The sequence below is a fragment of the Athene noctua genome, chromosome 1, assembly GCF_965140245.1.
Source record: "Athene noctua chromosome 1, bAthNoc1.hap1.1, whole genome shotgun sequence".
NCBI lineage: Eukaryota > Metazoa > Chordata > Aves > Strigiformes > Strigidae > Athene > Athene noctua.
Genome location: NC_134037.1, coordinates 122,116,504 through 122,143,078, shown reverse-complemented (window position 1 = coordinate 122,143,078; position 26,575 = coordinate 122,116,504). Strand labels below are relative to the sequence as shown.

The 26,575-nt window shown below is 38.5% G+C and overlaps 1 protein-coding gene across 15 annotated transcripts in view; it reads right to left on the bottom strand.

Annotated features, from left to right (window-relative positions):
• Window positions 1-26,575, bottom strand: part of PLCB4 (phospholipase C beta 4) — a 220,632-nt gene that overhangs the window by 104,821 nt on the left and 89,236 nt on the right. The window lies entirely within an intron of this gene.

Genomic DNA, 26,575 nt, shown 5'->3' with positions numbered 1-26,575 from the left:
TTTCAGAAAAAACTACGGTGATTTTTGGCAATCGTTCCAGGAGTCTAAAATACATTAATATCACAAAGCTGCATTCATTATTTGACAGTTAGGAGTGTGTTAAAAGTAGGCATTTGTTGAAAGTTTACATTAATTACAGATTCCTGGGGAGCCTGGATAAAGCCTACAAGCTACAGTCACCATGAAAATACAGGGGGTTTTATACTTCTAAGGCAAGATTGTCACTGCGCAATTTAACCCATGGCACTCATCAGAAAATTTCTGCATTTATCTTAAAAGTTGTAATGCTACTCGTTTTGTCTCAGCACCCATCTTACACCCTAGAGATAGTGGGTTTTGCATCCCCTTCTTTAAACAAGATAATATGGAATTAAAAGCAAGAAAAATAGACCTAGCATCTGCATTTGGATCAGTACACTCCTTTCTTCCTTGCACACCATTTTTCTTGTTTTCATCATCCATTTACTTCCCCTGTTATCCTGCTCACTGGCATGTTGGGTCATTCACTGAATTGTCTCAGCTAAGGAGGTATGAGAATACATGCACGGCATTATCAGCTGGTTGGAATGGAAATTACCCATCGCCCTTCTGACCACCCAGCCCCAGTGGCTGCAGTAAATCTAAATCCCAGGTAGCAGAGATTTGTAGGTGCAGCCTTCTTCCTTCCTCAGTCCTGTGACACAACTTAATGCTCAAGTAAAGGCAGCAGCTGAGCAGCTGTAACCCACCCCAACTAATTCCTGGCTGGAGTAGACTGCAGTTCCCTCACAGGTTTAGTTTTAATGGTTGGTTGATTTTATTTTTCTGCCAGGATTTCAGGTTCAAGTCACAGGAGAAAAACCCAAAAAACTGAACATACTAATTGTCTCTAACAAAGGCTTTTTCTCTGATTTCTCCTGGTCAGTATCAGGAAAAGAAACACACGTGATGCTCATGGTGTGCACTTAAACATCACTGTGTAAAAAGCAGATCTATGAACTGGGGTGACATTCAATGGATGTGGAAAAACTAAACAAACTTTCTGGCCTAAACACTGTTGTACAGGCCTAACTTGCCTGTTTTCCTCACTCCCAAACATTCTACCTGTTGTATGCAGAAACACCACTCATCACCAATTGCTCAGGAAAAACACAGCCCCTTTGGGCTAGCTGGGAATCAAGAGATCTGGGTGACAGTTGGGGTTTAGCCAGACTGCTCTGGAGTCCTGGATAGACATTTTGCCATTTCTTCATCCCATCTGCACATCCTCCCCCAAAGAACGAGACTAGCAAGACTTGTCTCAGTTACACGCTTAGTGACACTAATTATTTATGAACATAGAGTTTGAAAACAGTGACAGCGAGATATTACAGAGATAAAAGCTATGTTATACAACCCTAATCACCAATAACATCCAGTATTAACTCGTAAATAAACAACCGGGCATTTTGCTGAAGAGGAGATTACCACAGTTCTAAGCACAATGTATCGCAACTAGGCAAGGCTAAAAATAAAATCCTGCCTATAATTTGTAAATCTAGAAGCCCTTCTTCCAGAAGGACAGCTGTCCAAATATGGACAGCCATGCTTGAAGTATACCAGGTTATCAGCTATTTATAGCTTTAATTTCCCACAGATTCAAGAGGAAAAGTAACTGGTTCTGAACTTTAAATTATTACTACTATTATATTGTTACTTCATTATCATAGGTAGGTGGTAGCGTAAGCATTTCTTGTAAATTTGCCTGATTTCTTTTAAAATGGTTATTGTGCCGCTACCCAGAAGCTCTAAAAGCAATGGAGACAGAATAAGGAAGATTGTGCAAGTAATGGGACCAAGGATAAAAATAAGTGTCACCAATCCTTTAGCTGATAAATTCATCATTAACCATGAACAGAAGATGGCGATGCATAAAACATGGCATCACAGTCTCTTTCACTAATCCCTGCCTTAGAGAAACTATGCAATCTGCATATATGTTTCTACTAATCAAATATTTAAAAAAACTGTTGACATCATTCTATGTTTCCCATCATAAGTCATTATCAAATTGACAGTTGTCTCTTTGGGGTAAAATGAGACCGTGTGAGACATCTGAGATAAGTTTATCTGATAAAACAGTTCAGAGTGCTAATATCCTCATGATTGAGGTATTCAGATGTTTACATTACTTGAGCTCAATGTCCCTAAAATGTCTTTTTGAATATTAATGTATTGCTTGTTTAAAAAATGGGGCAAAACCAGGCATGTCAATTATTAAAGAGAGGGGTAGGAGAGTGTTCCAAGCCAGCAGCCTCTCCAAATCTTCCTGCTGGATGCATTTTGGCTTGTTCAACTATTCATAATATATATGGAAATTTCTGGAGGAAGAGCATCTCAATTTTTGTATTGCTTCAAATGGATGATTTGACACAGTATTCCAAAGGGATAAAAATAAAAGTGTTGGTATGTAACCTATTTGTCCAGTATGGAGACAAAAAGGAGAGCCAGTCTGCCAGTTAGGAGTGCTGGCATGGCATGCTGGCGTACACAGCCCATTTTGAACACTTATTTGACATCTCATAATAAACAGCAGGCTTTACAGCATGCTGAGAGGTTCAATTTATTCAGATTTTTCTGGACCAACTGGAGACACCAGAGTCAGGGGACTTACTTTCTCTACATTCCTAACATTTAAGATGTGATCCAGTGTTGAACAGTAGGAAATGAAAAGGGGAGCTGATACCTCTCCAAGACTCCTTATCATCTTTATTGTCACCTGCTACTGGGACCTCTACTTCTACTGAGGAGGAAAGGGACACACGTAGTGTGAGCAGAGAATACAGATACCTTTGCCCTCATGCTAAGACAGGTACATATCAGAACACACTCACGCAGGCAGGAAGATAAGCAGTGCTTTCTCTTCCAGAAAAGGTGAGAGTATGCACATCATGCTGGAATATGAAAACATTCTTGATTCTGAACAACCATTAGGGGAGAAAGAAATGAAACAGATGTGTGGGGAAGAGCATGACAACTGAAAAGAGGAAGAGGGAACTAACAACGGAAAAAAATGCAGAAAGCAAGGATGGATATGTCTGACACTGATGTGGGCTTCAACAGAATGATGAAGTGCCCAAACAGGCCAGTGCAGCTAAAATGAAGAGGGAAGGTGGCAGCATTTTCACAAGACAAGAACAGTAGGTAGTTTGGAATAGGTGAAATGAAAATGGTTTGGGATAGCATAAGCAAGGCTATTTTTAGAGATTATTCCAAGTATGAAGCTGGGTTTCTGCAATAAGGCTAGAAAGGAAGGAACAGAATGGAATATACACAAAGAAACACCAAGAAAACACTGGTGTCTATGTGTGAGGGGTATAGAAGAAAGAAGTGACAAGAACAGTGCCAACATTCCAGGCAATAGCAGAGCGGAGTTATTTATTGTGACAACTCAGGAGTGGGGATGGCAGGGCTCCCAGAGACAAGGAGTTCAGCATTCCCTTGTGCTGCAGACAAACCATGGGACACATGGGCAAAATTCCTGGGAAGGTAAAGGAACTGATTCTAGATTAAATGGTGGAAGTTTAAAGTGTTTGGAAGGCAATGGAAACCAACAGATGCAACTTGTTACACTGTAAAAATTGATAAAGGGACCCTAGCAGAGACAGAAAGAAAACATTTTGCCGTTTGCCCTTGCTGCATGCACTGTAAGTGTTCTGTGGTGCTTAACTAATTCTGTCACTATCCAGCCTGGCCTCCTGCAACGTAGTAACAAGTGGCACACGCAAGTACAGTGCCCATCAAAATCAAGAGCAGCGTCACAACAAAGCACAGCAGACCCCATAGAAAGTGAGGGTAACATTTTTAGATGTCTAAAACCAGCTTTGCTTCATATATCACCATTAAGCATTTCCAGCATAATAATTACCATTGCAAAGAATAAAAACTGAAGCCCAGCAGGCTTTTCCCATAAGAAAACTGGTCAGCTAGTTCAGACTGCTTTTCTTCCTGTCACATACCTATTAAACGCTCCAGACTGTTTAATGTGATAAAAATGTCTAGACTGTTTTTTGACTGAAAGCTTGAAGAAGAGAGTTCTTTGCCCTTGGCTAGCAAACCCCTTTGCTCCTTTCTTGTTAAGCACAAAAGTGTGCATGCTGTACTCGTGCAGACAACACTTTCTGTATACATACAATAAATGCATTTGTGGTATCTTTATAAATCTTCTCAGATTTTAGAGATGAGCCCAGGGAAATGTGAAGGTTATACACGCAGTATATACACACACAATACTGTATAGTGTTGCTTTGCAAGGAAAAATCTGGAGCTTATAGTCCAAGTGCAGATACTGTTAAGGAAAAGACAGAGCACCTCTCACAGTCTGAACAGCAGAGAAATAACTGAAGAAGCTCTGATAAGATTGATAAAGAGCAAGATGCTTTGCTGAAGCAGGCAATAAAGGTAGAGTTTAGGCAAGAAATCTCAATGGGCACATTAGAAAAAGTGTTACCACATGTGAATCAGTGCATCCAATGCTTTGTGGTCCCTAGTTGCCCTCAGCCTTCAGCAGATGTTTATTTTTGTATAACAAAACTTCTAGCATAATCACTCTAAATTTAGATGCAAGTACACAATTTATACTAAAAATATCTCTGGCAGTAAAATTACCCAGCTCAACTGGTACACACCCTTCAGTCCTGTATCTTTTTAGGCTTTGTAAATCTGCATCTGTGGAGTGGGTCATGGCTGAAGAACAGGTGCATCTGATTCTTGTCAGCATTTGCAACCTGCATGTTGGAAACTAAGATGCATACCATGGAAAAAGCTTGAGAAGAAACACTATCCCTGGATGCCCCTCATCGTAGCTGACTCCCATAGGAAATGCAACTTGCCAAAAGAATGAATGGACAAGGTGATGTGACAGAAACATCACTGACAGTCACAGCTGGACTGTCAAATTATGCAAAGTCCCACTTCCCATCTTCCTGTACCCCATTTATTCCCAGAGCAATCTTAACATCCTGAGGATATTTTTTTTTGTTTAAAATGTTCTTCTTGCTCATAGAAGACCCTAACTAACTCTTGTTCTCTGGGACCTGACCATAAAACACACTACCAGTCATAGGAGTTGAAGAAGAGACAACTGACCACTCCACAGAAAAACAACTCAGGGCTTGGGAGTATCTACGGGAAGATTGTTTCAAGAGAAGAAAATGGCAGCTTTTCCATATTAAAAACCAACTGTGAGCAAAAAGATCTGTACAGTAAAGGTACAGGCTCATCACTGAGCACTTCTGGCTTCCATTTTCCTTAAGATAGTATTTTTCCTGACCAAGTCATGATGTTCCCCTCTGTTAAAAACAAGAATGGGTTTTTTTCAGCATCATCAGGGAAGGTGATTTTATTGTTTTTGAAGCACTTGGATACTGCAACTGCACTATACAATGGAGAACAGACCGAGCAAGGTGCCAATGTCTAAAATTAGTCTTCTGTGAAATAACTATGCACAGAAGTCGAAAGCTTGAATCAGGAAGGTGGCACGTTGGGGTTTTTTGTTTGCTTAGTTTCTTAAGTATTAACATAGGTTTTTAGATCAATAATTTCTTACTTTTGTCAGCACACTCTCCTGCAATCTTTGGTTCTGTACAGTTCCTACCCTTGTCAGAGTGTGCTTTACATAATCATGGCACTGCTGAATTAAATACCTGCTTTGCTCCATATATGCACAGTTCCTTTGGGCATCTGAGTGAAATGGCACACGTAGGGAAAAGGGAATAGGTCCAGCTGGTGTTTCTCTGGAAGGGCCCATGCCGTCTTGAGTGACACTGAGACTGGTCTGCAGGTTTGTTTTTTTTATGCTGAGCAGCTGGCAGAAGCCTCCTGAAAGCAGGCACCCAGGCTGTGCTTACTGAGATACCAGGTTGTTGGCAAGGTTTTTTTGGATGGGAGACAAAAGCAGCACAGGGAATAGAGAGGCTACTGCTTCTCCTGAAACAGAAGTGGCTGGCACAGAAGCAGAAAAAACAGATTTTATATAGTTACAGCTTCCCTTCCAAAGTTGCGTTTCTACTGTTTTCTCCAAAATCTTGAGTAGCATAGGCTAGTTAAGGGTTAATTGGTAACATTGTTCACTGCAGTATGCAAACTAACATGCATAAAGATTTGTGTGTAAGAAGGCATGAACTGTGCCTACCTCAGAGTATCTTTGATTAACCACATCAAGGGCACAGATACCTATTAGCTTTGTAAACAGGCAGAGCAGTGGACACCACTGTCCCCAAGTTAATTGCTACCAGTGTTTGCTGGAGACAACTACTTAGAGGTGACCAGAATAACCTAACAGCATAAATCCCAGGAAAAAACAACACACAGCTGCTTGTTCAGAGTGCCAGCAAAGAATAAGGCCTTTTGCAGTGATAGGGGATGGTAAAAGAAGCCAACCCAGCTCTCATCTCACTGAAAAGCACAGTCCTAACTCGACGCTTCAGCTTTCTTTTGGATGCTCCCATTCCTGCTAGCCCAAGTGAACATAGCCAGTTCATCTCTGTATGGTGGTGGAAAGTTACTCACTTATTTTCTGCTAGCTTTGTGCACTGTATCCCGGTCAAACAGGAGTCAATTCATGGCCAGAACCAGCATAAAGGAAAAACTAGCAGTGTGTGGCTGAAAGAAGCTAGAGCATCAACTTTTTTGGTGGCAGCAAATTATGATACTGGGCCAGCCAAGCTGGTTTCACGCACACTACTGGGAAAGATCATTGTGATTTTGAAAACTGGTTGACTTGGTGTATGCTTTCTTTCAGGATTAATTCTCTGCAGTCTGTTTTGTCAGGACTGTTGGTCTGATCTACTAATTCTCAAATAAGTTTAATATTTCTGTAAATTTTACAACAGACTGCAAACAGTAGACACCTGTTTACAAAGGCATTTAAGAACTTGCTTACTATAATGCAAAAAAGCAAACCCAGAGCCACCACAGCCAGTATGTTGAAACATATTTTCAACACCTTTTATTTAAAAAAAATAAATCCTGTGTGGACACAAAGAAACAGCAGAATTATTAAGCAGAACAAAGATGGACAAAATTTATCCTTAGTTTGTTTTTGAAGCTATGGTTAAAGAAGAACCTGATTTTAAAGATGGCAATACTTAAAAATCAGGTTGAATAAAAGATCATGCAAGTGCTGGATGTGATAAGCAGAGAAACTGCACTTTCCGTTGGAAATTCAAATTCACATACAAGATAGGAAAGAATAAGTTACTCAGGCAAACCCATTACTGTGGCAGAACTATCAGATCTAGGAAACAAAGGCTGCTCTTTTCAAGGTTCTATAACAGACAGTACTGTGTTACAATTAAAGAAATCAGACTTCCTTTTGCTTTCAGATTGGGTCCCGATAGGCACAAGGTAATGTAATTTCTATCCAAACCTGCCTTTGTTAGGAAGCGTGACTTTGTTTTGGAGCAGAAGTATGAAACCAGGATATAAACTAGGTTGATATACCAGGATGAAAACTGCCACATGATCCAAAGCTAAAAAGGCACAACTATAAATAAAGAGCTCCAGCCATGCTACCTGAACCCAAATGACTGCAGCCTCTGGCATGTGCCACAAATTGAACTTAAGGAACACGAAGTCTAATCAGCAATACTACACTGCAGAGTGAAGCCAGACACTCTGTAATCATACCTGTGGCTGAAATTAAGACGTGCCCACACAGACCTGCTTTAAAGATGTCTTGCTAGGAGAGCAGTTTACTCAATGCAATTTATAAAAATATTCTTGAAAAACGTGTGGTACATCTTTAAAATTTCAATGTTAAACAAGAGAAAAAAAAAAAAAAGAATTTTTTTTTCCTTTTTTTTCACGTGTGGGTATTAAGAGACATCCCTTTTGTCCTGCACCAAGAGTACAGGGGCTTCTTGGAGAATGCAATGCCTCAATCCACTATTTTGTTCACACACCAAAAATCTTCTGACATGAATTAAGTGATGTTGCCAACTGGAACAAGGTGGTCCCTCAGTGGTAACACTGGTCAAAGAACAGGTACACCTGATACAGAAGCTGCTAACAGAGAAAAAGCAGCTCAGACTACAATAGCACATGAATGCTTTATTCTTCAGTGGGCACATTTATGCTGTGCAGTGTAACATGTAGATGTTACTAGTCAGCTGGCTCGTTACTAGTCAGCTCTGAGCTGGCAGTGTTTTGTCATAATTTCTGGGGTGCTAGAAGCACCTTGCTGTGCAGATTAGTTCAGTCTGCTGCTCAGCCACCCAGAGCTCCACATTACTATAGCTAGGCTGCTTCCAGCTCATTTAGTGCTTGCCCAGGGATCTTGGGGATTTCTATCCATTATGGTATGTAGGGCAAACATACCTTCTGCCGCAACACTAGTGTGAATGGTGTTTTGCAGTACATTTACAGTCACTCAAAACAGGCTGGCAGAAGGCCTTAAAAGAAATAAAAATACAATCACAAAGCAATCCTTGAAGCAATCAGAGATGATTTTAGACTGCAGTAATATTCTCAAAGACACTTCAGTAACACTTGTCTTTGTTCAGAATAACAGCCTGCAGTTACTGAACCCTCCATAAATTATTCTGTGCTGGGAGTACTGCTGTAATATTCATTTTCACAATGTATAAATAGTATCTGCTCCTATGTAACATATCAAGAGGGCAAAAGCAGTCTCTGTAATAGATTTTTGTCTTCCAACCTCCAGGCAGGTGCACTACAATGTAAGATTACCTCAGCAAAGCACACGTGAAATCCAAACCCCAGGTCTGTACTCTAGCCTTTAAAATTGAAAGTTTACTTCAATAAAACCCTTGTTTAAAGAGCTGAAACCAAAACTCAGGAACCGAAGTAAATTCAACTGTGAAAAAGTATGCATTTTTCCCCACTGACTCCAACCTGTGTTCAGCTTACATACCACTTCTTAGGAAGGACCCAAGAGAACCCCGTAAAGCATCTGCAAGAAACATTTCAGTGTGACCAACCTGCTCGGCTAAATTCAAGGGACCCATCTCAAGAGCATGCTGAATGGCATGTCAAACCTATTTTTTTCTTATTCTGTAGAAGATGCAAGCAGGCAATTATAAATGGTAACAGTCAACATAAAGAGATGAATTAAAACTGCTCAGTCAAATTCAAGAAAGAGGCCAGTGCCTCTGTTATCAACAATGGGACAGAAGTGGGATGGTGTGAAACTGGGAGGTGCAAAGGATGCCAGTTCTGATAATTCTTCTGGCAGAGGATCAGCCAGTATTACCCTGCTTAAGACACTCAGTTTCATCACAATTTTCACAACATTTTCTGCTTCTCCCAAAGTTCTTGACAGCAAGAATCTCTGCATCCATCTTCCACATGGTAACGAATAAAACTTGGAACATGACCTGATTGTCTCTTGAAATATCATTAAGATCAGAGAGAAATGAATGAATGCAAACACACACATACATACACAAATATCAGTTACGCCTTTATCCAAAAGGAGTAACTAATACTTCTTGAGCAGTTAGTTTGCATGGTTTCATACAGCTCTGACTGCACGAAGAGGTTGAAGCTCTAGCAGTAACAGATGTTTCTCATCAGTATTTTGTACTGAGACACCTTGCATGTCCTTAAGTGATACAAGCCATCCGTAGAATTATATTTTATTTATCTTCTGATGGAGGAGGAGGAAAAAAAAAGTTGCTTGCCAAACATTTGAGATGGGTGCAGAATAAGTCTCACAGAAGACAGTTTATAGGTTAAAAGAAAAAGATTAAAAACAGAAAAAAGAATATAGACCTAGTCAGAAGGACAGAGGGATGCTGCATTCAGAATCACTAACCTGGGAAATTTCCCAGTAAAGATTACCAACATAATTTAGATTGGCTGTGAATATTTTGCTCAGCTCTTAATAATATATCATTTATACAGGTCTTTGCACACTTTCAATGTAAAAACAGCCAATAAATATTTTTTTTAATAGTGTTCTGATGCTAAACCAAAGTATGATGAGAAAACATAGTTGTAAAAGGTCACAGAGACTGAAGACCCAGTGGACATGTAACTTGATAAAGAACGAGATGATCTGGTCTAACTTTTAATTTTCCTCCCAGGGCAGTCCCACCTGCTTAATGAAATGGAATTTATGCCTTACTAGCAAGTCCTACTAAATCACATTGCCTGGTTTTGTAGGATGAATATAATAGAATGTTACCTCAAAACATACAAAACCTAGAGATTCAATTTCTGCTGAACCTATTCGTGGGGACTAAGCAACAGGTTATTAATATCAATATTAACCAGCTATAATAAGCAGAAAACCAGAAGAGTGAGCAGTATTGCTGGAATGAACTGGAAGTGACAGTACTTAAGGAAGGTTTCTACGCATTGTGGACATCAGGACAAACCTGATTAAAGATAATTAATAACATGAGTACAGTCTTGGATACATTACACATTCACCCCATTTTAACATCAGAGAATCTTGTTTCTTTGTATCTTACCAAAGAAAAACAATTCAGGATTAGAGAAAGTAGTTTAATTAACAGGCACTAAGAAATACTACATTCTTTTTTAAAAAGATTAGCACGGTATTCTTACTTAACATCTTCATTTCACCTTATTTTTTTCTTTCTGGTGATAAATTCTTGTTGTATACATCTGATGTGTACTCTTCATATGGAGTGCCATATTTAATACCACCTCTCAGAAAGAAGGCAGAAAAATTAAAACTAACTTGTTTCATTTCCTACTCTTATGAAACATAACATTCTTCTGCTTCACAGCAATTGATATTGAAAAAATTTGTGCTTAAGTCTTATGCTATTTATTGAAAACCACTGAAACAGATTTCTGATGGGCAGAAAAAGTCAATAACTGGTAAAGCCAAAAACCAAAAAATAAGTTTAAAATATTAGACAATGCTAGTGAATTCAAACACATATTCTCCACCCAAATCCTATAATATATAGCATAATTTTACCTTTTTCACAGACTTCTAATATTTTTTTAAAGATATCCTGACATATACTTGATAGCTTCTCAAAGTTAAAATTTATGTATGCAGCAGGAGGAATCAATGATCTTAAATTTTTAAAAGCACCATTTGATATTTTTTACCTTAATTTCCATCATATCGTACATATATTCAACTCTTACTTTGAAAAACACAGAAGATGATGAAGAGGCAGAAGAGGACAATTCCTCTTTGAATCTCTTCAGGATTTAAAAATAGAATTTTAGTACAGTAATAAACTTGACTATATACAGCATTGCTCATCAGATGGTGGGAAAGCTCTCCAGAAAAGCATACCCCTCTCACATTCAGGAAGGCAGCTGTGAATGACAGCAAATAGAGATATCTAAGAGAATAGCTTTATTTATCATCTGCCAGATGCACAATGCTATTAATTTTATATACTAGAGGGTCTATTCTCACCAAAACACCTAATCTGACATTGCACAACTACTGTATTTGTGCTTTCAGTTAAGCACCTATACATACCCAAATAGCCAACTGGGAGAAGTCTGCTCATGTAGATGTATACAGCTACTTGATAATAGGTCCATAATAAGATCATGGACTACACTTCCACAGGAGCACAGGGATATAATAGTAATAATAAAAAGTTTAATGAAATGGCCAGAACCACTCAGCTAACTCACACCCTTCTGTAAACTCCAGTGAATCATTACTTGCACTACTACATGTTTAAATATGCTTGCAAATCTGGTCCAAGTAATGCACGAAGTCAAAACCACATCAAAGCACAGCTAGGCCCCTGGAAGTTTGGTTCCCCTGCTAGGGACATTGCCATTTTCTTCCTGGGCTCAGAATACTACCTGGATCTCCCAGTCCACTCCTCTGAACATCGCAAACGTTTACAGATAGTTTTCTTAAAATTTTTAACTTGTTCAGATGGTCAACTTTCTGAATGTCACACACTGCAACAGTACCTACCAAATTCTTGTAGGACAGCCTGGAAGCTCTTTCCAAATATAAAGCTTACATTTTTGGTTCTTGTCATCATGGGATTTATCCTAATCTATTTGGAGAATTATCCCTACAGAAATATCTAACAGATTTCCATTATCATACAAGTTAAAGATTAAGCAAGCACCCTGCTTCTAACTCATTTTGGTACTTTTCAATCATAGCTAGCAAAACTGTCATTTCTAATAGTTGAGCCAAAGTAAAATTTATAATGCCATCATGTTGGATCTGCAGTATTTTCATGTTAATTTGCAGGTTTCTCATTCATTCTTATTCCATGCTTTAAATATGCTTGGATCCAAAACCATTTTCCCAAGATACATTCCAAATATTCATAATCGAAATGCACAGAGGAATCTGTAATTTATAGTAAGACTTAAACTTTTGCTTAGCTTTGAAATTCCCTCTATATTAAATCATTTTTATTAGATACTCATACTGCGAGTGCTTTACCAGAACGGTCATTGCTTTAAAATATGGCTTCAGTCATATTAAAGGTAGCAAGTTCTCTACTCCTATTTGCAGTGATCCCTTAACATAGCAGGAACAATACAAATAAAGTGGGCACACTTAAAAGGACAGATTAAAATCAGCATGAAAATGACACCAAGTATAATACCTTATCAAGGAGTGTCAGCTGCAAACGATGTGATTAGTGGTGAACTGAAATTATGAAGAATAGACTCTAGCTTTATTTTAATCTGATTTTTTTTCAGAATAAACTCTTGCTGTCCTCTACATACTTGGAAAATATAACAACTACAGCTTCTGCTAGGTAAGATCTTAGCTTTTGGGTACTTTTACTTCAAATTATTTCTCTCTACAAAATAAGTAAGCTTTTCTAAATTTGACATTTAGCAACTAAAATGTCTAAAGTGATCAGGAAGATAAATCTTCTCATGTGCTGCCAACCACATTTGAAATGGTCTGTTTCTTAACAACAGACTATAAGATTTCATATATAAACAAGCATACATATATATTAAATATATATATAGATACATATATACATACATATGAATACATATTCAATGCATAGAGACTGTTTTAAGATACAACATTTTGCTAGTTAACTATACAAAAATTTTTGGGCAAAATGTAATTGTTTCTAAAGGATTTAGGTTGCAAGTCTTGGGCCAAGGGACACAGCTGTTAATTTTAATAAAGGATTGACACACTAAATCACAGTAAAGCAGTAAATACCTGATTTGAGGCAGTTTTGCAGATCTCTGAATGTTAATGTATATTAACAACAACACTTTTTGTTAAATAATGACTAGCTTTATGAAAGATGTTTTTCAAAGGTGTGTGCATCTTTTCAGATGGAAAGCCACCACATTCTCACTACTGAATTGATGGAAATGCACATCTTCTGAATGTGTCTTTAGAAGGAAGTTTTCACCAGAATACCACTTAATTCCAAACAAACCCAAACCAGCAACAATAAAAAGCACGAAGTCCTTGTACTGGAGGAGCCTCAGAAAAGTCATCTACTCCATTATCCAGCCCTTGGAAGGGGCAAACCCATTCCATTCTGAAGGATGTGCAGGCAACCTATTCAAGTGCTTCACCATCCTTTACCCTGGATAAGTTTTTCCTAGTTTAAATAATCCTGATTTCAAAGATTTCCATGTTTCTTACCCTAGACACCACAGTACACGAATTATTCTTTTCTCTTTGCAGAAACCTCTCAAGTATTTAAAGCCCATGGTTAACCAATGATCAATTTTCCAACTATCAATTTCAGAGACTATAATCTGCCTAAAAATTATTCAACTGATAAAATGACCTAATGTTAAGGATGACTAATGAGAGAGAAAGCTGACAACATGCTCACTCCACACAGCGTTTGGGACAGGCAGCTTCATCTGCCTTATAGCCTGGTTTTCACTTTACGGAAAAACTGATGTCACAACTTACAAAGACAACAATAATAATAATAATAATTAAAAAAAAAAAAAAAAAAAAAAAACAAAAAAAAACAAAAAAAACCAAACCAGATGAAAACTTGGAAGCGTCCTGGAGAAAGCAGAGAAACAGAGTAGACAATGCCTCATAATGCTTTTTAAGTACTCAGGGTAGGATCCTAGAGTGAATTTTCGTATTTTCGTATCTGTGCTTTTTCTGTAGAGTGCTGGCATCTTCCCAGAGCTTAGCATCCAAAAATGAATGATCCTTTGGAGCTCCAGACATAGGCCAGACCTTTGCTGGGAGACAAACAGGCAGGGAATCAGCAAGTGGCATGCTGGAAATACACATCCATACTGCTCATGGAAACACAGGTATTTTTACCTGCCTGATTAAATTCATCAAGTCTGCCTATAAGAACTCCAGATGGCTGATGGAAGAGAAAAACATTCCCATAGGAGATTTGTTCATGCATCTGCAGGAGAGACCTGCAGATCCTACTGGCACCATCCCAAAGTACAATAGATATCTGGACAAGTCTGGCAACCTGCAAGCTACTTCACAGCACAGAGGGAGGTACCGAAACCAGACATGGTCTGTATGAGCTTGCAAAGATACACCAATTTTCTGCTGCACAACATAACAAACAGCATGTCTCAGATAGGGTAATACTGAGAATATTAGTTTTGGTGCAGAGTAAGCAATCATCACTTGCTCTCCACGCACTACATCTGCAACGAGTGGCAGCAATGGACATTAGTAAAATAAGTGTAAATTATCTGATACAATAGATGGGTACAGTTTTGCATCTAATGGCCATTGAGTTATGAGGCAAGGGTTAAGGAAGGGAAACCTTAAAAAAGAAAAAAGGACAAAACAAGATGGTACAATACTTACAAGATAATATCTAATGGCTAATGGCTACCTCACTTTTAGAACAGCTGGCATTTTTTGTTTTCAATTACACACATTTTTGAATGACAAATTTGAAACAGACTCTTGAGGCAATGAAGTTTCTCAGTTTACATCTAAAAGCCATTTCTGAAGAGATACACTGCTGGGTGGTGCCGTCCTCCACATGAATCACACTGTAGATGGGCAAGAGACTGAAGAGAGGCAATGAACACATGGCTGCTTAGAGAATGTTTACTACTACTCAACAGGTATTGTCCCTTAGTAATCTCAGAGTGCTGCACAAGCATTATCAATGTCAAAAGACAGAAAGTAGCACTGGACACAGATAAGCTGCTATCAGTTCTTCTAATTGATGACTAGACGCAATCAAAAAATCCAACTGGCAATTTGAATATGAAGACTTTATTGTTTCTAGGCTAAACAATCCCAGTTCATTCAATCTTTCCTCTTTTCTCATACTCTAAGCATACCACCTCTCTCCTTTCAACTCTCTGTCCATGGCCCACACTTCCTCTGAGGTACAGAGCTCAATATTCCAACAAATCCTTCCTAGAATTTTGTTAACATAATCAATTAGAAAGCACACAAACTCCAGTAATTACCATTCATTCAAATGTCATGGGGAGGACTATAATAAAAAATCCCAATCCATAACAAAACAAAGAAAACCAAACTAGGCATGATCGTTAGCTTTAGTACTGGACTTGCATTAAGCCCTATCTTAATTTCTTGAAGACACCTGCAGAAGCTACGTTCCTTTCAGACTCTTTGAAAATTCAGCAGTAGATATTAATTTAAAAATTCTGGCAAGTTCACAGTGCTTTAAATGATTTTTTTTCTCCTTCCCCTGAAATAGAAGCAGTAATTAAAAATACTGATTTCCAGTATGACCTATAATCAGGAATCCAGAAGCACAGGCTCTATCAAAAATGACAAAACACACATGCTGTGACACCTCAGACAGCAGCACGTGCTAGGCCAGTGGACAGAAGTGATCCTGAAAGGCCAGCATCCCAGTTTATGCAACTGGTCTGGGAATATTTTGCTTAAAATGCAAGACATTACAAATTTGAAAGAAAACTCGTGGTTTTGCTACATAGTTTCCAGTTCACATAATTTTGAAGTGAAATTAGGTATTATAAAAATAAGGATGCCCAGAAAATAGGAACACAATTCTTTAGGGGCTGCAAAATACACAATTTTAGCTTAGTGCCAGACTGCTGCTTTTAGCTGTTTAGAATAGAAAACAAACTAGGGACAAAAGCACTTTTCCACACAATCCTTATTATTATGTTTAGATCACAAATAAATTATAGTACTTGCATGAGATTTACTACCTAAAATATTCAATCCAGCTTCAGCCTGGATTAAAAAAAAAAATGAAAGGAATTAAGGAAGAATGAGAACACATGAGCTTTTCGAGACAGATCTACATGTAGTCCCATCTGAAAAAAAATGGGATTAGCAAGGCCCAACTATGACGTCAATACTATGATCGACAAATAGTTAGAAAGGGTTAACTACACATATTAAGGCTAGTTTCACTCAGCAACTACTCTGTGTCTGGGGGTGGGGTATTATGCTTATGCTGGTATTTATGAGATTGATGCTACTGAAATAAATTGAAATGGGGCCTTAATCCATGATTTTTGAAAGATGCAACAAAGGGAACCTCTACTAAGCAAAGAAACACAGATGATACACTGATCTTCTGAACTTCCAATACATACTTTTCTTCTATGTTTACTATTTTATAAGGAGAGAACACTATTGTTTAACTATTAAACAACGAAAATTAAATCAATTTTTTCAATTTGAAATTGTGATATCTCTGGTCATTGAAACATTGTAGTGAGACAACGGGCAAGCAACCAACAACATATAATTAGTTGATCTACAACTTCCTCTTGATTGCCAAGGCTTATTATAAATAATGAGTAGACACTAAATCCTGCCCAAGGCTTAAGGTTTTTTTTTTTTCAAAAAAAAAAGGGTACCTAGGCAGCTAAAGAATGCAGCTACTATTAAAGAAACCTTCAATGACAGAATGATTCAATTAATAGAACAAGCTGGCTAATACTCGCCTTTGTTTATGCCTATACTTACGTCTATTTGATAGTTGCAGTAAAATTAATGAGTTAACGCATACTGAGACTGTTTCTAGGATTCAGACCCAACAACTGAGGAGAAACAGAACCTCCTGACCAAATTCCTTTTCCTGTTAGCTTAAATCTGGCCACATTCCAAAACTTTGTGATTTAAATTATTTACACTCAGCCAGTCAAAATGTTCCTGTACCCTACATCGAACTCTTTCACAAGAATTTCAATGGGAAATTAAAGTACACTACCACTGCCTCTGATAGTGGCATGTATTTTAGAGTAAGCACAATGCAAAATGAAAATCACAATGGAAGACAATCACACTCATTTACTAATGTAACTAAAAACTCTATATAGTCTGGTTTTTTAAAAAAACATAATGAATTTGCAAAAATTAAGATTCATATGATCACTTCACCCCAGTTTAATTACTCTCCCAAGAGAATATCATAGGCACAACCAGTGCCAGCTATACTCCCTGATTCACATTTAAACACTTACGTAAGACTTTTCTTTACTACTGTGAGAAGAGGAAAGCCCGCATTACAGACAGTAAAATTACATGACGCAGGGAAGGTGACAAATCTAGGTTTACCAACCCTTGAATTACGCTGAATGGTTTTTAACTTGAACTTCTTCTGGAACACTGCCAAGGATCTAGTATCAAGGGATACTTTAGAGCAACATATTCTGCATGCAAAAATGCCAAGAGAATATGTTAGAAAAATTAAATCATTCTGTTCCACTATTCAGCACTCATGGAAGCCCGAGCAGAGGCTGGTAATTAGCTAATTTGCATGGACTCTGTGTAGAACAGTATTTAAAAGAATTCCAGCAGTATAATCTTTAAGGGGCAAGACAGCCTGGCCAGACTGGCTAGCTATCTTGCATATCTTGTCGTCCCTCTGTCTGAGGCAAGACAAGCCATTTTTAGCTGTACAAGGATGGGCGGGTAGATTTCTGAAAATAGCTACATCTGCAGTTTTACAGTTAAATATGTAATTTCCTCACAAAGAGTCTAATCAGACGCCCATTTAAATGGACTGCAAAAGCTCGATCAAGAGAAGCAATGAATCCAACCCTCATTCCAATTTCCCTGTAGGAAAATAGGTGTCCTTGGATTTATCCAACTATCTTTGGGATTGTGACCAGGAAAAGTACCAGGGCAGTCAAAGCTCAACTCAGGAGGAGAACTGATTTAGGTGCTATGGAGCAGCGCACAGGTTCTATGGATGCTGTGACAGCCCTTGGAAATACCACAGACTTCTCTATTAAGGAACACTAACACCTAGCCCAGTAATTCAGAATTATCAGGTACCAAGTACTGCTTGTTCATGACAACCTCATTTTCAGGGACGATTTACATTCAACAGCAAACAGCATCTCCGGCAGGTGGAGCTGGAAGAAATCAATTATCAGTGTGTATATGCAGACCTGTACTTCTAGCTTACAGTGCTGGCAACTGGACCTCACATCAAATTAGAGACCTGGTAAGATCCAATCCTCACTTCTGCATCACTCCTCAACACAATAAGAGTCTCCCAGACAGTGTTTTAACTACAAAGTCCTGGCTATTGCTGGGGTTTGGTAGGCACTGTGCTGCCCCAGCTCAGCACAGAGCTGCCCCCCAAGTTTTGTATCCAAATGGATAGCACTTTTTAACACCCCCTCCTCCCCTCTCCCCACTACCACCAACTCTTTGTTCAACTTTTGTTAACTTAACCACCAACTGGAAAGGGAGAAAGAGCCTCTTACAGCTTATTTGATGCTTTGGTATCTTCTTTTAAAAGAAATGGGAGGTTGAAGCCAAAACATTTCTTCAGTCAGTTTTCTCTGAGAATTGAGTATTTTGGAGTCATTTCCTACAGGTGGTAAATTATATCTCTACAGATTTTCAGATGGTGCAGGTGAGGGTTTTATTTTGAAATACAACTATCACCTTTCCCGTATATGATGTTTTATCTTCCTAAGCTCCAATTCTCCAGTTTTAGGCAATCTCCTCTGAGGTTTGCAGTGGTAAAATCATGATAAGCATGAGACCTTATCTAGTACAAACCATATTTTACATAAAGGAGAACACTTATAACTCAAGTACCTCTGTTTTTATACTACTAATGATCTGCATATGGCTCTCCAATCACTGTGATATACTATCTGTCTATAAGCTGATCTACTGTGTATATACAACATACATTTGAGTAGTAAAAGATGATACAGCTTCATATCCTGCTTATGAAACACCAGCCCAAAAGTTGTTTTCAAAGTTACACAAATATTACATCCAATCTACTACGCAAACATCTATTTTGAAATCTTGACAACAAGGAACTAACTTTTAACGCTTCCACAACATTTGCAAGTTGGAAAACAAAAAAGAAACGGTCTGCGTCAACAGGATCCTCCTCTTCATGGAAATTAAATGCCAAAAATAAATATGGAATTCCCTCATGTGGCCCTGCTGTTTTCTTCACTGTTTTCCCATAGACTTCAAAAAAGAGAAGTCTACTCATGGATTTTAAAGAAATAAAAAAACTGCGTAGCAAAATGGAAAAAAGCTATATATTTCTACCAGTTTTTAAGGTTTCAGATTCTCTGCATGAGGTACACTGATAAATCTATTACAGCACTTTAGGCAAGATGAAGTTACAGACACTACCCAGTAACTTTAACTGAGAAGAGCTGAAAAGGAAACAGACAAGCTTTGGACACAGAAGCCATATTATTAGGACTGAAACAGAAATAGCAAAGTTGAAGCTAAATGAAGGTTATATGTGAGCTTTTTTTGCCCTTGATCTTCTGTAGATCATTCTGACAACATTCGCAGCCACACCTCACAGGCCCTAGGATGAAGGCAGCAATAACAGGGGCACAGAAGAATGTACTGGCTTAAATACTGGGACTCTTCTATGATAAATCACAATTTCAAACTGACGGAAACTATTTTTCAGTCACCATTATCAAACATCACTAGGTAAGGCAGCTCTCCTCTTCTGTTCCCAAGCTCTGTATGTATAACCCACTGGTGCTCTCTCTGCACCGACCCCCTCTTCTGCTTGCTCTCTCCTCTGTTCAGACATCCCCCAGCTCTTCACAGACAGTTTTGCTGAACTGCTGAGTTCCTCTGCTGGTATTCAAGTCACTTTGCCTCCTTTCCAAACTCTCATACCCATCTCTTCTCCTTTATCTTCATACTTTCTCCATCCCTTGTCTTCTTTTACTAAATACAAGTTGCTCGTGTCCTTCAAATTCTGACTCCTCTATTTATTCCAATTTCTGTCCCCCTCTCCACTTCATCTTTGACTGTTCATGAGCCATTTAAAACTTGTTTATCAGGCAGGAAGGCTCCCCTCACAGGCAATGCCTACCAAGATTCAGTTCAAACCCTGATTCAATTTCCAAATTGATTGCAGATCCTGTGCCACCCCAGGCAACCCTGCTTATGGTGCAGTTCTACAGCACAAATAGAGAGTAAACATTTTCCTACCTCAGTATTTGCACTATGAGGATAAAGTAAGAGAGGGAGAAGTTGTAGCATAATCACTGCTTCAAAATCTTTGGAGAATTTAGGTGTAAAACACTGAGTATACAAGGAAAAGTCTTTTAAAGTCTCAAACTTTGTCAAGTTTGGATGATTTTCTGTGCAGAACGGACATCACTGACTCAATACCACTTTGTCCACCTTACTGATTACAGACTGGAAGAACCAGAGACCATTCATTCTGCACATTTTATAGCACCATCAAGGCTCTTAACATGGAATGAATTATAAAAGGTAACTTTTTTTACTAATTTCAGTTGGGTTTTTTTCCCCACACAGAAGCAACACACTCGTTTTTATAAACTGAAGAACATAGACACATCAGGGATTTTTATGCTACTACATCAAAACACAAATCCAACAATACTTAATTAAAAATGCTTCTTTCTTAGGAGTATGTAAAGAACTGGTAACTTTTTAGGTTTGGGTATTCTTTGTGATGTAGGCAATATGAAAATCTTGGACTAAGGGAATTACTAGATCCTAAAAGTGAAAACTCCTGCAGCAAACAAACAGTATTATGGTGGCATAACAGAAGTTGATTAAAAAACTCAAATCAGATATCCATTTAGAGGGCCCTGTTCTAAAATGATGGGATGGCTGAAGAGCGTGGGAAAAATGTTTGCGCACTGGCTGCACCTGCAAAACTCTGCAAGCAGACATTCATGCTGAGGGTAAACAAGTAGTCAGCCATGCAACTATTTGCAGAGTGTGCACTTACAAACGTCCACTTCTGCATATAAATGCTGCACTTGAAGGGCACAACATTCATGGCTCTAAAGTCAAAAACTGGAATCATGAGTCTCACACTGCAGACTGTCCATGTGAGACATCAAACACTAGAAGTTCTAGCTCTCATTCCTATACAATTAGAGCCCCTCTTTATTCCTGCCAACCAAGACCTGACATGGCTATAGTTTAAGGCAGAAAGTCTGATGTTCCTTTTTTAGCTTGTGCTTTATATATCTGCCTTTCCAGTACCAGTTTTGTGAGGTTACTGTACAAAATGACCTCCCTTTTGCTTCTTAGGAGAAAGGGAAAACAGTTTTTAGAAACAACAAGAAGCATTGAAGGATTTGCTAAGTGTGGCCTCTTAGAAGGTTGCCCCTCTTCTTTTTCTGTCCAAGGTCAGTTGTTCCCAACAGGTATGGTGCCTCCCAGTAGCAAACAGTTCACCAGTAGAGGTGTGGAGGTCAGTACCTACAAAAGGCTCTGCCATTGCCAAAGCCACTAGTACAACGGGCAAAGAGAAAAGGAAAAGGTGGCAGGTCAGAAGATAAGGAGATGGAAACAGATAGCTGACTGGTTTGGGGTTTTTTTACAGCTAAGTATCAAAAAAAATCAATATTAAAAAAGATGGTATGCTCTGCTGCAATACATAGCCAAACATGGTATGCTAGTAACAGAACTGAGTCAAAAGACAATGTCTGAAGGGAGAAATTTAGGTGGATGGGAGGCTACTTGCATATAAAATGTCAATTATGCAACCATCTGCATGACTCAGTAGATGTGAAAAATTTTTCTCCTGAAGGAATATGCTTAAAAACCACAGGGAGCAATATTCTTTCTCCATAACTTTACTCTACTCTGCTCCTCCTCTGTCAATTTAACACACACAAAGGTGATTCACCACTGTTACGGATTACAGAATATTTCATTAAACCTTAAACTCTCACAGGAAATAACAAGACTGCAGCCTGTAAGTGTTTCACCCAGGATTCACCTCCCACACCAAGGTAACTCCTGCTATCAAAGTATGAAACTCGCTAACTCGCTAAACCCAGACCTGCAAAAAGACTGTATTGCTTCATGAGCCATAATCTTATAACAGATTTTCCCCCTTTTTCAAGTCAAGTAATACAGAAAAGCTTCAGCCCTCCAGGTAATGGTCAGATGCTTACAACTGCATCACTGTAAAACAGTTACATAGCATATGTTTGTATTACACATACAGGGACAGATTTTCAAAATGGCTCAATATTTAAGGCTTCAAAAGAAGTTCACTCCTTTTTAGGCTCATGAGTGACGTGCGTGAATTTTCAAGTGTTCAGCACCCAGTGAGAACAAACAGTCCTGTTCGAATCACTTGTATAGCAATTGGCCATTTCTCAGAGGACATTATCAAAAGCTGTTCCAGCTTTGTTCTTTTCAACAGCATTGCTGCCTAATGGCACCAAATATTTCCTGCAAAATAAAGATAGGCTTACTTAGCTTTTCAAAATAATCAATTTGAAAAACTGGGGCAGAGAACATGTGGAATGTATTAACTTGTCCTGATTTTCAGGAGAAACTGTCAGTTGGTTTGTACAAGAGTAGGCCATTCTCTCGCTGTGTAAGCTTTGCATTTCAGGAATTTAGAAACTGGCCTGGGGGAAAGAATAATTCCTTTTCTGCTGAACTCAGACATAAAAGGATATGAGCTCAGAGGTGCTTTGCTACTTTGTTTCTGAAAAAATAAATTCTCTAAAATATGAGTACATTTTGATAATTTGTGCATGTCATAAAAGCAAGTTTACAGTCTGGTGCTTCCCTCTACACAAAAGATGTTTCTGTTACAATTACAGTTAAGAAACAAGAGCCAAGTATGGTGACTGGAGCAGAGTAGATGCTCCAGAAAAGACAGTTCTCTGTTTAATAATCTTCTGAGGAAAAGCAGGCAAAGCAGAGATTTGACATTGTTTACCATCATTACTGTTACTCTGTTTTTCAGTATGTGTGCATGTATGCACAAACACCTTTCTATAGGCAGTGATACAGAAGCAGCAAGCAGCTAAATTAAGCTAAACTAACTTTAACTTTAGCATAAAATCTTAAGACTCTGTTCCCAACTTTTCTTATTTTGAACAAGTCTTTCCCCACTCCCCCCATTTTCTGCTCAAACATGAAAAACTGATCAAATTTAAGTACTGCTTCTTGACTTTTATTTTGGTAAACTTAACTTTACAAGAATCCCTCAAGTAATGCATAGCAAAAGCACAGTTGTGGAACTGAAAAAAAACCCTAGGTAATAATAGGAACCAGCACTGCTTGCAGAGCCTGCTTCCCATTCAAGAACTGCTAAAAAGCTACAAAATTTCAGAGGGATCAAGGCACTGTCAGATCTCCTAATCCCTCCCTTTGCAAAAAACCCCATGCAAACATCCTATGTCTTCACTACTCATTCTAACACATGCACTTCCTTGGTCAGTAATCTCTCCACAGTGGAGTGGTATTTTAATCTTTATAAAACCGTAAGCAATGGTAACAGTTTTCAAATTCTTCAGGGTCAAATTTTAGCTTTAAATTATGGCTCTATTAAACTTTTATACTTTCGCACTTTGCCACTTCTGTTCTTACTACTATCCTTCATGGCAGCTCCTAAATTTCAGAATACTCAGCAGAGCTGTAACTTACTCTAATTTTGATGCTCATGCATTGCAAATATACTCACAGGGAAACCTGGGCATCATCCTTCGACAAGGCAATTCAGTGCAGACAGAACATGCCAGAGAGTTTAATAAGGTAATATGAGAATACACGAAATATGCAAGTAAAGAGAACAGCAATCAAAGCTAAAACAGATGGTATATGAGACAGTACTGAAATCATCACTTACAGCACTGAAGTAAACTGCAGGAAAACCACCACACTGCAAAAGCATTACTTCAGCTCATGCACAGCACAAATCAAAAGCAAATTGCAATCCACTGAGAAAAAGTGCTTCACTGTTCTACAAGTTGACAAAAATGCAAAGACTTCATTTCTCCACTATAACATTATAGCCTTGTTTGCTAGCAAACTGCACTCAGATGTTGCTTCTCTGACATCATTAATCTCCATGGAAACCTTAGAATGACTGTTGGCCTGAAATAGGTTCTGTCATCCCAGATCAACTCAAAAGTAGTCCAGCAAAGGATCTCATATCTCTTATTTTCTGGCTGTACATTTTTACCAGTGAGCACAGCTGAAGAATTACAATTCCTGTGGCCTCTGTGAAATAGGGCTTTCATTGCTAACAATCAGAATGTACATAAGGTGAACTATTTTTCCAGTTGAGGCCAAGATACAGAGATTCAAAGATTATCTACTTCTAAAGTAAGATGTGGAATTGAAAAAAGCCACAAAGTTGTGTCTGCATGCAACGTTAGAAGATTATTAAAGCTAGGAGACCAGCTCAGCACAGCATTACGCCCTTACAAGAAAGGAGCAGGGCAAAACAAAGAGATCTTTCTAAAGGTATGTATTAAAATTAGGTTTTGGGGATCATCGGGGAAATGTTCATTTTAAGTGCAGTGCAAGCAGATGGGTCATGTTGGGTCTTTATTTCTCCTTCTCCATACCAATGCAGCCATTCTCCGTGACTAACATCCCCGACACAGGGTCAAGGCAGTTACTCAGAGATGATGTACCTAGCAAACAGGTCCTCTGTAAATGAGTTTTGTGCTGAGTTAAACTGGCAGACTGAGACATAGAGATATACTAAATATCAGGAATGCTGTTTTCATGGCAAGAAGCCATGTACACCAATTATTTCTACATGGAAAATACACTGCCTGTGTGTACACAAATACAGAATGTTATGCAGACTTCTTATAGACCAAAACTGAGAAAGTAATCTGTAAAAAGGAGAATTGAGACATGCATAGTTGCAAGTGTCACACTGCACTAAAACTTGCTTTCTTGACTGTAATTCAGTCATTGTTATGAATTTCCAGGGATAATTAACATAAATTGCCATATAAATTTTTGAGACATGTACAAGAAAAAAAAAAAAGAGAGGCAGAAGAAAACTAGAAGAAAAAAAAATAAAGTAGTATAGAAGGATTTCTACTTATTTCATTCATTTTTAGCTGTCCTAAGAGGAGTTATGTCCACTTACAGCTGCAAGTACTCAGACATTTCCAGAAAAAAAAAAAAAAACCAAACACCAAAAAACTACCTTACTTCCCTAGGTGACCTTTCCAACTTTAACTCTTAGAAGGCATTCCCTGACCACAGCTGATTACTGTTCTGGGCAGAAAACTTGTTTTATAGCGTATTTGTCCACTTTCAAGCCCCATGAAGTCCTGCTGGGGATCTCTGTATGGTTGTGTTGTTTTTAAATACTATGGTAATAGGATGAAAGAGAAATTTCTTAACAGGCTCACTAACTTGAGTAACACTGCTGATTGCTAATAGCAGCTAAGGTACACTGTCAAGTCTGGGGTTTTTTTGTTTGCTTGTTTTATTTCAGCAGCATGTAGATGTGAATTACACAGAACTGGCTGAACTTGGCAGATGACTTACCCATACCTTTAACATCTTTGTTAAATTTATGGGTTCATTTGTTAATGAGTAAGCTGCTAAATGAAACACTAGAGAAGTGTCTATGTAGAGAAGTCCACAGCAATTCACAAGGGGATATAAACATGCCCCTGAAGGGCAGCTTTGCCATATTTTATAGGAAACCACCCTGAGAGATTCCAGGCCTTGACTCTATGCTTTTCAATGGTAGGATATAGTCTTTGCTAGCACTGGCCTCCAGACAAGTCTGTTAATCATCAAGCAGCCCTCTGCATGCTTCATAAGTGGTCAGACCCTCTGCATACCTACTCTTTTATGAGGGAAAGGGGAAAGAAGATGGCAGTTATACATCTGATGAGTAAGACACTGGCCAAAGGTCCCAGTCCAGCAACTGAGGTGTTCAAAGCCACACACTCCTTAAATTTGTCCCTTCGCCAATTAATAAGCAGAAATAACAAGGCAGCTGCATGGCAGCATCGTTATTACTGAAGCACTGCAGAAAGAGGAGTGAATTAATCAAAACCTAGACTGAATAATGCCAGTTTTACAAGCATGCATCTTTAGAGGGCACAGCAGGTTCCCACCTTCTTCTCACTGTAGAAGAACCAAACATACTCCCTGTCTTTGTGCTCACTACTGATTACAAGGTTAGAGTCAACAGGATAGCAACAAGCAGAGCTTGTCTAGTATGAGAAGAGAGGAAACCGAATGGAAGACAGCAATGTCTTTTGCTCCCTACAGGTGTTCCTTGTAGTTTGGTGTATGCTGTGCCTTACACTTGCTAACAATGTAAAGTCACCTGTGCAGTTTTGATTTTTGCCTGAAAAAGGAGAAGAGGAGCAACAAAACACCGGATTTTAACTCTTAAAGATGTATCTGTCCAACACCACCATGATCATACAA